This window comes from Aplysia californica, unplaced genomic scaffold (assembly GCF_000002075.1).
Source record: "Aplysia californica isolate F4 #8 unplaced genomic scaffold, AplCal3.0 scaffold00107, whole genome shotgun sequence".
Classification (NCBI taxonomy): Eukaryota; Metazoa; Mollusca; class Gastropoda; order Aplysiida; family Aplysiidae; genus Aplysia; species Aplysia californica.
Window position 1 is genome coordinate 88,218 of NW_004797377.1, and position 1,195 is coordinate 89,412.

The window sequence follows — 1,195 nt, forward strand, 5'->3', positions numbered from 1 at the left end:
AAGAAGAAGAAGAAGAAGAAGAAGAAGAAGAAGAAGAAGAAGAAGAAGAAGAAAAAGAAGAAGAAGAAGAAGAAGAAGAAAATAATACCGTAATAATAATACTTGAATTTATATAGCGCGTACTCACGCTTTACAGCATGCTCTTTGCACTTTACAACTGACTATTGTTACCCCAGTTGAAACCAGAACACTCAGAAACATTCTCGGCTTCCGAAAAGCATCCAGTGCCCGTTGCGAATTTCACGCGCTCAGACACGAACAAACTGACAAGATCTTTCGCTGTCAAAAACAGGGGTACCCATTTACATCTGGATGAAGCGAGGGACATTCGCGTAAGTGCCTTTCCCAGGCTCACAACGTCGGGTCTCTGACGGGATTCAAATCCACAACCTTTCTGTTGCGAGTCTGAGAGCCTAACCCCTAGGCCAGGGATGTGTATGGGGGAGGGGGGGGGTCCTCAAAAAAGAAATGTTACAACGTGGTGGAATCAGGCGATCGGCAATTTTTTGGTAGAGTTATTCGTATGATCTTAGGGGCTTGTCTTCTTTGTCTTGCATTTGGCGAAAAAAATACCAATCCGTCTGGAACAGAAGTGGGGATATTTGCCATTGAAGGAGGTGGACGTCGCCTGGTATAAGAGTTAAAAGTAACGTTAAAATGTCTGCCGTATTGTGCTGACTTCCAAAGGTTGGGTGTCCTTGGAAACTGGAAATTTACAGTTTTTGTGCCTTTAATGGTCGTTTTTCAGTAACATCCACACAGAAATACGTTGTTGTTGTTTTTTTTAAGGACATAAAAGATGTTGAGCCAAAACAAGAACATTTCAAAAACAAATTGCCCAACGCCCAGAAATATACTTTGATTTCATTATTTTGATGAGAGCCTGATTTCACCATGATACCTAAAAAATGCCAACATCAACTATCGTCAGATGGAAATTGTGTTGCAATCGCCATGATAACCATAATAACCAAAATAACTTTAATAATCATAAAAGGTAGAAACGTAATACGTAAACAACAGCATGCAACTCTATTTTTGAGCCACGGTTTGGACACGTTTTGCTGAAGGATACACCCCCATTTTAAAAAGCCGTTTCATTATGTAGGTGTTTTAAACTATTATCAACACATTTAAGTTAAAAAGAAGATCTTTGAAGATCTACAATTACCAACCAAGCATTCACTGAGGTCTT